This window comes from Artemia sp. Qi Xiang Cuo, unplaced genomic scaffold (genome assembly GCF_049724085.1).
Source record: "Artemia sp. Qi Xiang Cuo unplaced genomic scaffold, ASM4972408v1 HiC_scaffold_23, whole genome shotgun sequence".
Taxonomy (NCBI): domain Eukaryota; kingdom Metazoa; phylum Arthropoda; class Branchiopoda; order Anostraca; family Artemiidae; genus Artemia; species Artemia sp. Qi Xiang Cuo.
This window is the reverse complement of record NW_028297432.1, coordinates 269,862-282,708: the sequence shown is the minus strand read 5'-3', so window position 1 is coordinate 282,708 and position 12,847 is coordinate 269,862.

Here is a 12,847-nt window from a genome sequence, read left to right as displayed (position 1 = left end):
GCTTTTGTATAAAATACTGTCAGCGGTGGGATTCGAACCTATGCCTCCGAATTGAAGAGTGGCTAACACAAGCACCTTAAACCGCTCGACCACGCTGCCTCGCATAACTATGCCGTTATAATGCCATTATAAACGCATTAAACTCTAAATTAAAACTCTAAACTAAAACTTAAACTCTTCGATGTGTTTTGCTATCAGGCCACCTTTCTATGAAGCTGTCACAGGATATGATGCTATAGAAAAATCAAAACTCTAAGATCATTTACTTTTTAGTTGAGAATTATAGTATAGGTTAGTAATTCCACAGATAGCTTGGCACTGGCTCATCGTAGAGAGTTGTTCAATGGCTCATTTTGATCCGGGTTGCAGCGGTAGCTAGCAACCTAGTAAGAGACGATCACGCCCCATAGTAAAAACTAATGTATAAACCAATAACTCCTAAAAAAAAGTCAGATCAAAATAAAAAATGCACCATTAGAACCGCCTTGTCCGAAATTCCTGCATAATAAACTTTCTGTCCCTTGGCTTGAAGAGCAAGGGAAATATATTGGCTTGAAAATCAAGAAAAGTGGTGGCTACTACAACATTATTCCTAAAAGCGATATTTTTTTTTCTTTCTTCTTTTCCACAGATAGCTTGGTTTGAAAATCAAGAAAAGTGGAAAAGTAGGAAACTTTCTGTCCCTTGGCTTGAACAGCAAGGGAAATATATTGGCTTGAAAATCAAGAAAAGTGGCAGCTACTACAACATTCTGCCTAAACGGGATATTTTTTTCTTTTTTTCTTTTGTATCCAGAGATAGCTTGGCACTGGAACATCGTAGAAAGTTGTTCAATGGCTCATTTTAAAGGAAATTAACTGGGTTAAAAATCTTTTGTAACTAAAATAAATTATTTCCAAGAGAGAATAAATTTTTCAATTAAAAACTGCATTTTTGATGTTACAGTAAAGAACGATCTCTTGCCTATACTAAATCTCATAGGCCACTTTACTAAAGTAAAGGTTATCCGGGTTGCAGCGGTAGCTAGCAACCAAGTAAGAGACGATCAAGTCCAATGTTAAGAAATATAAAAAACCATAACTCCTAAAAAAAAGTAGGATCATCCGGGTTTTCCGGATTGCAGCGGTAGCTAGCAACCTAGTAAGAGACGATCACCTCCATTTTACATTAAAAGACGATCATTTGAATAACAAACCATTGCATACATTGGACTTAGTTCAAGTATTGTAGGTTTGTCTCTTACTATTTCAAAGAAGAAAAAGCCGTAGGGTTTTTCCTGTTTGTTAGTAATCCGGGTTGCAGTTTACAGTAAAGAACGGTCTCTCTCCCATACTAATAATCCGGGTTGCAGCGGTAGCTAGCAACCTAGTAAGAGACGATCACGTCCAATGTTAAGAAATATAAAAACCCATAGCTCCTAAAAAAGGAGTCAGATCAAAACAAAACCCCGAAACCCCTGTATAGGAAACTTTCTGTCCCTTGGCTTGAACAGCAAGGGAAATATATTGGCTTGAAAATCAAGAAAATTGACTTTAACCACGTTATTCTCCCCAAACGGGATATTTTTTTCTTTTTTTTTTCTTTTTTTTTCTTTTTTATCCAGAGATAGCTTGGCACTGGAACATCGTAGAGGGTTGTTCAATAGCTCATTTTAAAGGAAATTAATTGGGTTAAAAATCTATAGTAACTAAAATAAATTATTTCTAAAAGAGAATAAATTTTTCCAATAAAAACTGTATTTTTGATGCAGTGACGTCATAATTACTATATAAGAAACGTCAAAACTGTAAATGGTCTCATTCATGAATACATAATTATAATAAAGATCGAACTCTTCCCTATACTAACTTGCATACGCAACTTCACTATAGTTAATATAGTTAAGATTACAGTATTTATATTATACATCATTATAAATTTTTATAATAAAGAACGACCTCTTGCCTATATTAAATTTTATAGGCCACTTAACTATAGTATAGGCTAGTACAGTTATATTTAAAGTCAATATATTAAAAATTTCCTCTAACGGAGAATCGAACCCCGGTCACCCAGGTGACAAGCGAGTATGCTTACCTTTGTGCTATCTGATACTTATAAAAAATGTGTTTTATATAAGACAAGATAATCAAACAGTTTGTGGTAATCCAGTTTGCACGGTAGCTAGCATCCAGGTTCAACGGTAGCTAGCAATCCGGGTTGCAGTGGTAGCTAGCAGCCTAGTAAGAGACGATCACGCCCTGTAGTAAAAACTAAAGTACCCCATAAATCCTGAAAAAAGATTCAGGTCAAAACAAGTATACTATTAGAACCGCTTTGTTCAAAACCTCTATATAGCAAACTTACCGTCACTTGGCTTGAATAAAAAGTTTATAATAATATGTTTAAGATCAAACTATAGCCAATAGTATCCGGGTTACAGCGGTAGCTAACAATCCGGGTTGCAGTGGTAGCGGGCAAGCTAGTGAGAGACGTTACATTAAAGAACGAACTTTATTCCATAGTAACTGAAGTATTATAAGGGATCATTATATAGATGATGTATTTTCCTGAATAATCATACTAGACCGGGTTACAGCGGTAGCTAGCAACCTAATAAGAGACGATCACGTCCACTGTTAAGAAATATAAAAACCCATAACTCCTTAAAAAAGATTCAAATCAAAACAAAAAGTACACCAATAGAACCGCCTTGTCCGAAACCCATGTATAGATAACTTTCTGTCCCTTGGCTTGAACAGCAAGGGAAATATATTGGCTTGAAAATCAAGAAAAGTGGCAGCCACTACAGTGTTCTGTCTAAACGGCATTATATTTAAGGCCAATATATTAAAATTTTCCGTTAAAAGACGACCATTGGAATAAAAACCCATTACATATATTTGATTTAGTTATCCGGGTTGCAGCGGTAGGAGATAAGATATTTATTTCCAAAAAAATTGCTATCAAAAGCCCACAAAGGGCCGAATTCGGACTTTGGAGTCGACAACAAATAAATCGTTAGACTAAAAATGCAAAGAACAACAACAGAATACAGAAAACCATAATGAACATCATTTAAAAGTCAATAATTAAAACTGTAAAAAGTAAATTAGAACATTAAAAAAAACAAAAATTGGTCAAAATAAACTTAGAGCGAGACATAAATGCATTAAAAACTGGTCAAACCAAACTTAGAACGAGACATAAATGCATTTAAATTAAAAGGGATACTAAGAAAGTGTCAGCAATTTCCGGGTTGCAGCGGTAGCTAGCAACCTAGTAAGAGACGATCACGTCCAATGTTAAGAAATATAAAAACCCATAGCTCCTAAAAAAGGAGTCAGATCAAAACAAAAAGTACACCATTAGAACCGCCTTGTCCGAAACCCCTGTATAGGAAACTTTCTGTCCCTTGGCTTGAACAGCAAGGGAAATATATTGGCTTGAAAATCAAGAAAATTGACTTTAACCACGTTATTCTCCCCAAACGGTATATTTTTTTCTTTTTTTTTTTTTTTTTTCTTTTGTATCCAGAGATAGCTTGGCACTGGAACATCGTAGAGGGTTGTTCAATAGCTCATTTTAAAGGAAATTAATTGGGTTAAAAATCTATAGTAACTAAAATAAATTATTTCTAACAGAGAATAAATTTTTCCAATAAAAACTGTATTTTTGATGCAGTGACGTCATAATTACTATATAAGAAACGTCAAAACTGTAAATGGTCTCATTCATGAATACATAATTATAATAAAGATCGAACTCTTCCCTATACTAACTTGCATACGCAACTTCACTATAGTTAATATAGTTAAGATTACAGTATTTATATTATACATCATTATAAATTATAAAAGGTTCAAATATTCGAAGATTATAGAGTTTTACATAAAGAAACGATATAGTTCATCATAAATGGTGTTTGTCAATACGGTTTCATTTTATATAATTATCCATTATTATTTAAAATGCAGTAATGTTTTGGGGGTTTTTATAATAAAGAACGACCTCTTGCCTATACTAAATTTTAGACGCCACTTAATTATAGTATAGGTTAGTAATTCAACAGATAGTATGGCACTGGAACACCATAGAGAGTTGTTCAATGGTTACAATAAAGAACGACACTTAGCCCATGTTAACTGAAACATAAATAGGGATTATGCAATTTCCATCAGTATCATGGCTGCAGAGGTGTCCGAAACCAAGTAAAGAACAAACCATTATAGTAAAGAACATTTCATGTTAAAGATTAATGATTGATGCCATAATCATAGTTTGTAGCGAGGTCGTCTCTTACTATTCCAAAGAAGAAAAAGCCGTAGGCTTTTTCCTGTTTGTAATCATATAGTAAAGAATGATTCGGGTTGCACCGGTAGCTAGCAACCTAGTTAGAGACGATCACGTCCAATGTTAATTATAATAAAGAACGACCTCTTGCCAATACTAAATTTTATACGCTACTTAATTATAGTATAGGTTAGTAATTACACAGATAGCTTGGCACTGGAACATCGTAGAGAGTTGTTCAATGGCTCATTTTAAAGGAAATTAATGAGGTTGAAAATTTTTTGTAATTAAAACAAATTATCTTTAAAATAGAACCGGTTTCTTACGAAAATGGGAAATATATTGGCTTGAATTATAATACAGAACGACATCTAGCCAATGTTAACTGGAAAATAATCCGGGTTGCAGCAGTAGCTAGCAACCTAGTAAGAGAAGATCACGTCCAATGTTAAGAAATATAAAAACCCCTAACTCCTAAAATCCGAGTCAGATCAAAACAAAAAGTACACCATTCGAACCACCTTGTCCGAAACCCCTATAAAAGAAACTTACCGCCCTGCGGCTTGAATAACAAAGAAAATATATTGGCTTGATAATCAAGAAAATTGACTTTAACCACGTTATTCTCCACAAACGGGATATTTTTTTCTTTCTTTTCCACAGATAGCTTGGCACTGGAACATCGTAGAGAGTTGTTCAATGACTCATTTTAAAGGAAATCTCTAGATCTAGCGCTATTTGTACTTAATTTTTTTTTAATTAATTTTTTTTACGAAAAACTTAATTTTTTATATACAATATTAATCAATGACGTCATAGTCTTTGGATGTAGTTAGTACATAAAGTCTGGATCATCGAATTAAAGCTGAAACTAAGTAAAGAACAATTATGCCTCCATATATTCACAGTGATCTATAAAATTTCCCATTACATCTATAAACTGTTCCACAGTTGCCGGAACATACCTTGGAATTTATAATAAAGAACGACCTTTTGCCTATACTAAATTTTATACGCCACTTAATTATAGTATAGGTTAGTAATTCAACAGATAGCATGGTACTGGAACATCGTAGAGAGTTTTGCAATGGCTCATTTTAAAGAAAATTAATGGGTTACATAAAGGATCGATGCGGTTTATAATAAAGATTAAACTCTTCCCTATACTAACTTGCATACGCAACTTCACTATAGTTAAGATTACAGTATTTATATTTTTACATTAAAAGACGATCACTGAAATAACAAACCATTCCATACATTGGACTTAGTTAGCTACTTGATTGTTTGAGTTTCGTCTCTTACTATTTAAAAGAAGAAAAAGCCGTAGGCTTTTTCCTGTTTGTATTTATAGTTAAAAAATGAACTCAAGTCCAAAGAAACTGAACACCGTGGTTCATTCATATTATCTTCATTATTTTAGCTAGAATGTAAATAAACAAGTTTCTTTTTTGAATTTTAAATTGAAAAGATAGTGCTTTTAATTCAACATATTAAAAATTCTCCCCGACGGGGAATCGAACCCCTTCTCCCAGGTAACAAGTGGGCATAGTTACCATTAGACTATCGAAGACTTGTAAAATAAAAGTTACATATAAGATTTGATAATAATTTTTTAATCCGGGTTACATAAAGGCTCGATCATCGAATTTTTACATTAAAGAACGAACTTTAGTCCATAGTTTATATTAAAGGACGGTCATTAGAAATCCGGGTTGCAGCGGTAGCTAGCAATCGGGGTTGCAGCGGTAGCTAGCAACCTAGTAAGAGACGATCACGTCCAATGTTAAGAAATATAAAAACCCATAGTTCCTAACAAAGGAGTCAGATCAAAACAAAAAGTACACCATTAGAACCGCCTTGTCCGAAACCCCTGTATAGGAAACTTTCTGTCCCTTGGCTTGAACAGCAAGGGAAATATATTGGCTTGAAAATCAAGAAAATTGAGTTTCACCACGTTATTCTCCCCAAACGGGATATTTTTTTCTCTGTTCTTTTTTTCTTTTCCACAGATAGCTTGGCACTGGAACATCGTAGAGGGTTGTTCAATAGCTCATTTTAAAGGAAATTAATTGGGTTAAAAACCTTTTGTAACTAAAATAAATTATTTCTAAAAGAGAATAAATTTTTCCACCAAAAACTGCATTTTCGATGTCTTTTCACACTGCAGTCTTTCAAACATAATCGTATACCAGCGGTAAGATTTGAACCCACGCCTCCGAAGAGACTGGTGGCTAACACCAGTGCCTTGGACCACTCGGCCAGGCTTTCCGGTTTGCAGCGGTAGCTAGCAATCCGGGTTGCAGCGGTAGCTAGCAACCTAGTAAGAGACGATCACGTCCAATGTTAAGAAATATAAAAACCCTTAGTTCCTAACAAAGGAGTCAGATCAAAACAAAAAGTACACCATTAGAATCGCCTTGTCCGAAACCCCTGTATAGGAAACTTTCTGTCCCTTGGCTTGAACAGCAAGGGAAATATAATGGCTTGAAAATCAAGAAAATTGACTTTAACCACGTTATTCTCCCCAAACGAGATATTTTTTTCTCTTTTCTTTTGATACATGTCAATGAACTGAAACTTTTTGATACATTTAAATCTAAAGACTGACAAACCCCAATAGCCCTACTATCATGTTTAAAACGTCTATTTTCAATTTTTTTTGTCAATGAACTTAATTTGGTAATTGTTACGAAACAAAATATCCCTCAAGTATCCCAATCTCCTATTCAAAAATAATTTCAAAGGTGGAGTCCGGAATTATGGCTTCTATAGATAAAGTTGAAACTCCTCAAGAACTTAGAGCCGAGATCGTAAGAAAACTAAAACCTAAACACTAAACACCTTTAATATGAACTTAATTGGTAAAGATATCTCACAAAAAAATGACATTAAAATACTTTCAGATTTGAAAAATGATAAATTCCTTACTATCACCAGAGCCGATAAGGGAAACATGATTGTAATTATGAACACTGAAGACTATAATAGTCAAATGAAACCATTATTTCTGACACTATTACATACAAAAACTTGATTTTGATCCTACACATAAATATGTAAAATCAACAAGAAAGGAATTGGAGTCATTGAAAAACAATTTCATATTACCCCACAGTTTTATAACAAATATTATCCTAGGGTTTGTTCGGCACCCAAGATCTATGGTCTACCTAAGATTCATAAGAATGGAGCCCCCTCCGCCCGATTGCGTCAACTTTTCCGTCACCTGTTTCAAAATTAGGAAAATGGTTGTCGGTAGCATTGCGTCCACTTTTGAGAACACAAAGATTCTATTTTAAAAATTCGACTGATCTTACCAATAAATTGAGAAATTTCACGATGGAGGAAAGTTCAATTCTTTGTAGTTTCGATGTGGTTTCTATGTATTCAAATTGTGATTTAAAAAGGTGTGGGGACATTTTAAAAAGTAAATTAGAAAAACACCTTGATTTAATACAAGATGTGACTTTAGCCAGTTTGGATATTGAAGTCATTATGAAACTAATTATCCTAATCCTAGTAAATGAATTTTCTTTTTATTTTGGTTTCAGAGCGGAGTTTTATAGACCAATTTTTTGGTTACCTATGGGGGCTTCTCTCTCTCCTTTCTTGGCAAATCTTTTCCTAGATTCTATTGAAACCTCCGCTATACACAGTTTTAGAATTTCCCCTTGTTTCTGGGGTAGGTTCATGGATGATGTGGTTTGCGTTTGGAAACATGGATTGAACTCCTTAGATCTATTTTGTAAGCATTTAAATAGTTTTGATAACAATATTAAATTTTTAGTTGAGTTTGAAGAATAGGATAAATTACCCTATCTGGATATTTTATTAATTAAAAGAGATCTCCATCTAATTTTCTCGGTTTATAGAAAAGCTACGCACAATGATAGGTATTTGAATTGTCATTCTTACCGCCCTATGTCGGTGAAACGGGGGGTTGTAATTTCACTAGAGGATAGAGCCTTTAGAATTTCTTCCCAGGAATTTTTGGATTCGGGATTGTTATTAAAATAAAGATCGAACTCTTCCCTATACTAACTTGCATAGGCAACTTCACTATAGTTAAGATTACAGTATTTATATTATACATCATTATAAATTATAAAAGGTTCAAATGTTCGAAGATTATAGAGTTAAAAATTTTCCCACACCGGGAATCGAACCCTGGCCTGTTAAGTGAAAGTTAACTATCCTAGGCACTAAACCATATGGGACCATTAAGAAGTATGATTTAAGAGCCATATGCATATTATTATTTCACCATACCAATTATAATAAGGCCAAAACAAAATCGTCGACTTGCAACCTTACTTTTGACACATTAGTAAAATCTTCATCAGACTTAAAAAATGTTTTGCTAGTTTTACATGAAAGAACGAACCTTAGCCCATAGTAGCAGAAATAAGAATATCTAGGTTGCAGCGGTAGTTAGAAACCTATTACACAATCCGGGTTTAAGTGGTAGCTAGCAACCTAGTAAGAAACTTCAAATTAAAAGATGATCATTAGAAAAACAAACAATTGCTTATATTGGACTTAGTTAGCTGCCTGATTCTTTGAGTTTTTATAATAAACAACGACCTCTTGCCTCTACTAAATTTTATAGGCCACTTAACTATAGTGTAGGCTAGTACAGTTATATTTAAGGCCAATATATTAAAATTTTCCATTAAAAGACGACCATTGGAATAAAAACCCATTACATATATTTGATTTAGTTATCCGGGTTGCAGCGGTAGGAGATAAGATATTTATTTCCAAAAAAATTGCTATCAAAAGCCCACAAAGGGCCGAATTCGGACTTTGGAGTCGACAACAAATACATCGTTAGACTAAAAATGCAAAGAACAACAACAGAATACAGAAAACCATAATGAACATCATTTAAAAGTCAATAATTAAAACTGTAAAAAGTAAATTAAAACATTAAAAAAAACAAAAATTGGTCAAAATAAACTTAGAGCGAGACATAAATACATTAAAAACTGGTCAAACCAAACTTAGAACGAGACATAAATGCATTTAAATTAAAAGGGATACTAAGAAAGTGTCAGCAATTAAAATACAGTAAATCAATAAAAGAGTTTAAAACAATAAAAACTGGTCAAGAAAGGGGGGGGGCAAGCAAAAGAGTGCAAGAACCTGGGCAGTACCATCAGCTAATAAACAAAAAGGAGGGAAAAAAATAAACTATTGAGGCATTTTATTCATTTTCTCTGTAATGAAGGGGATAAAAGTTCTTTCGTATCTGGAATTACAATAAAGAACGACACCTAGCCCATGTTAGCTGTAACATAAATAGGGGTTGTGTAATTTCCATCATTACATAAGGGACCGATATAGTTCATAATAAATTGTATTTGTCAATTAAGTTTTCCGGGTTGCAGCGTTAGCTAGCAACAAAGTAATTACAATACAGAACGACACCTAGCCCATGTTAGCTGTAACATAAATAGGGGTTGTGTAATTTCCATCATTACATAAGGGACCGATATAGTTCATCATAAAGGGTATTTGTCAATTAAGTTTTCTTATATAATTACCCATTATTATGTAAAATACAGTAATTTTTTTTTGGGGGGGGGGGGTTTAACAAATTTACATAAAGGCTGGATATTGTGATTAGAGACAATGTAAGTTTTATCAGGACCATGGCTGTAGAGATGGCTGAAACCTATCAAATAACAAGCCATGCCATATAATGGATTTAGTTAGCTGTCTGATTCTCTGGAGTTTGTCTCTTACTATTCCCAATAAGAAAACGCCATAGGCTTTTTCCTGTTTAAGATTTTATTTCCGGGTTGCAGCGGTATTACAGTAAGGACCGAAGTCTATCTCATATTAACTGATACAACATGGAAAAGAAGAAGAGGTATGCGGTATATATGACTTCATTCGAGCTTGCAATTGATTTTAAATAAAAGCGTACAGCTAAAGTAAAAAGCCAGAAAAATGTCTCAGGAAATTTTTAAAACCGTGCGTGGTAACTAACTTTATCACACAGTTCGTCGTAAATAACTTTATAGTAAGAGCGACTCGTCTCAATAGTAACCGAAACGCCAAATAAGAAAAAGCTATAGGATTTTTTTTACTTAAAGGATCGATACTGTAAATGGGAATTTTGTAAGTAACATCGATATCGAAGACAAAGCCATAGATTTTTTCCTGTTTTCCGGGTTGCAGTGGTAGCCAGCAGCTTAGTAATAGACGATCAAGTTCAATACTAAGACATATAATAGCCCATAAATCCTAAATTAAAGTCAGATCGAAACAATGAGTACACTATTAGAACCGCCTTGTCCAATACCCCTATATAGGAAACTAACTGTTCCTTGCCTTGAATAACATGGAAAATATATTTGTTTGAAAATCAAGAAAAGTGACTGCATATGTAATAAAAATCTGCCAAATCTAAATTTCAATTTAAGGAGTATAATTGCTCAAAATTCTTGCATTGAAATATTCATTCTACAACAATCATGATATACAATGTCTCTAAGTACAAATTTGAAAACTGAGTTACATCCGGGTTGCAGCGGTAGCTAGCAACCTAGTAAGAGACGATCACGTCCAATGTTAAGAAATATAAAAACCCATAGTTTCTAAAAAAGGAGTCAGATCAAAACAAAAAGTACACCATTAGAACCGCCTTGTCCGAAACCCCTGTTTAGGAAACTTTCTGTCCCTTGGCTTGAACAGCAAGGGAAATATATTGGCTTGAAAATCAAGAAAAGTGGCAGCTACTACAACATTCTGCCTAAACGGGATATTTTTTCTTTCTTCTTTTTCACAGATAGCTTGGCACTGGAACATCGTAGAGAGTTGTTCAATGGCTCATTTTAAAGGAAATCTCTAGATCTAGCAACTTTTGCACTTAATTTTTTTTTCAACTAATTATTTTTTACGAAAAACTTAATTTTTTATATACAATATTGACCAATGACGTCATAGTCGTTGGATGTAGTTAGTATTACATAATTATAATAAATAACGAATATTTTAACAATTATCTACTAATAAACATATATGACGTAATAAGTGACATGACGTAATATCTAAAACCTATTGTGCACTAATAACCATATATGACTTAATGAGCGACATGACGTAAAAATTGTAAAAATTAATTTTTATTTTATTTTCGTTTTTAGTTCAGAATCGCTAAAGTTATAAACTGCAAAAATATTTATGGTGTCTGAACAAGAGTTTTAATCTTTTAATTTAGACTAGAAAAATACCTGAAAATTTAAAAATTAGTTAAATTTTTGTTAGGTTCTTGATACTTGATACGTGACATAAAAATTCAACTAATGGTTACATAATGGTTTCAATCAAGCAAGCTACACGCAAGTTAAAGAAAGAGTACTACCAAAAAAAACAGAGATAGCATCTTGAAAAGAGAAAAGCAAAGGTATTCAACCGACCAGGCGTATCGAGATGCGAAAATTGATAGTGACAAACAGCGTTATTATAATGATGTAGTTTATAGACATGCGAAAATTGAGACAGCCAAATAAATTACAGTAAAGAACGATCTCTCGTCCATATTATAAAGACGGTCATTGGAATAAAAACCCAATACATACATTTGATTTAGTTAGCTACTTGATTGTTTGAGGCTAGTCTCTTACTATTTCAAAGAAGAAAAAGCCGTAGGCTTTTTCCTGTTTGTAATCAATTAGAAAGAGTTCTACCTTTAATCCGGGTTGCAGCGGTAGCTAGCAACCTAGTAAGAGACGATCACGTCCAATATTAAGAAATATAAAAACCCATAGTTCCTAAAAAAAAGGAGTCAAATCAAATTCAAAAGTACACCATTAGAACCGCCTTGTCCAAAACCCCTGTATTGTATAATAAAGAACGACTTCTTGCCTATACTAATCAAACAGTTCGTGGTAACGAACTGTAAGTAAGGAGCGACCCGGCTCAATGGTAACCGAAACTCTAAAAAACGGGATTTTGATACCAATAGATACATCAAAAGAATCAGATTTCAAATCTGATTTCAAATATTTAAGTTTCATTAAGTTTAATCTTACCGATCAAAAGTTACGTGCCTGAGAAAATTTGGCTGATTTTCGAAAAAAGGGGGGAAGGCCCCCTAAAAGTTATAGAACCTTAATGAAATTCATACCATCTTATTCAGCGTATTAGAGAACCCTACTATAGAGGTTTGAAACTCCTATCTACAAAAATGTGGAATTTTGCATTTTTTGCCAGACCAAAGATCACGGATGCGTGTTTATTTGTTTTTTTGTTGTTTTTTTTGTTTTTTTTCCCAGGGTTGATTGTATTAACACAGTGATCTTAAAACATTGTAAAAGGGCTCAGTCGACTGGACATGCAAATCTCTACTGCCCTTTTTAAGTGACCAAAAAAATGGAGGGCACCTAGGCCCCCTCCCATGCTCATTGTTTTCCCAAAGACCCTCGAGCAAACTTTTTAGATAGTCATTTTGTTCAACATGCTCGAAAATATAATAAATATGTCTTTTAGGATGACTTGATCCCCCAAAGTCCCCAGGGGGAGGGCTGAAAGTTATGAACTTTACTCACTGTTAACATATAGT